This window comes from Corapipo altera, unplaced genomic scaffold (genome assembly GCF_003945725.1).
Source record: "Corapipo altera isolate COAL_440 unplaced genomic scaffold, ASM394572v1 308, whole genome shotgun sequence".
Lineage (NCBI taxonomy): Eukaryota > Metazoa > Chordata > Aves > Passeriformes > Pipridae > Corapipo > Corapipo altera.
Genome location: NW_020884925.1, coordinates 5,152,183 through 5,152,571, shown reverse-complemented (window position 1 = coordinate 5,152,571; position 389 = coordinate 5,152,183). Strand labels below are relative to the sequence as shown.

The following is a 389-nucleotide window of genomic DNA, read 5'->3' as shown; positions in this document are numbered from 1 at the left end:
TCCCAGCACAGCCGGGCCCTGCTCGGCCCCGGGAGGTGACGGGAATCGCGGGCATTCCCAGCACAGCCGGGCCCTGCTCGGCCCCGGGAGGTGACGGGAATCCCGGGCATTCCCAGCACAGCCGGGCCCTGCTCGGCCCCGCGTCCCCTCCCGGTCCCGCGCCCCCAACACGAGCGGCCCCGGCCCCGCCGCACTCCCCGCACCGGGGAACGGGCCGGCCCCGGGAAGCCCCTTCCGTGATCCCCGATCCCGATGCCGGCCCCGATCCCTCCTCACCGCTGCTCACGGGCGGAAGCGCCGCGGCCCCGCCCGGGCCGGCCCGTGACCCGGAAGCGGAACGGGGCGATCCCACACGGACAGACACACGGACAGATACACGGACACGGGCC

At 76.9% G+C, this 389-nt stretch overlaps 1 protein-coding gene across 3 annotated transcripts in view; it reads right to left on the bottom strand.

The window, feature by feature from the left end:
* GTF2A2 (general transcription factor IIA subunit 2) overlaps positions 1–389 on the bottom strand; it is a 5,166-nt gene that overhangs the window by 4,135 nt on the left and 642 nt on the right. The window contains exon 1 of one of the 3 annotated variants that reach the window (XM_027657546.1): positions 277–366. The exons of 1 other annotated variant lie outside the window; for it this stretch is intronic. The gene's annotated coding sequence lies outside the window, so the exon portion shown is untranslated. Of the gene's footprint in view, positions 1–203; positions 223–276; positions 367–389 lie in introns of those variants that run through there. One more of the 3 variants, XM_027657548.1, reaches the window with a different exon arrangement.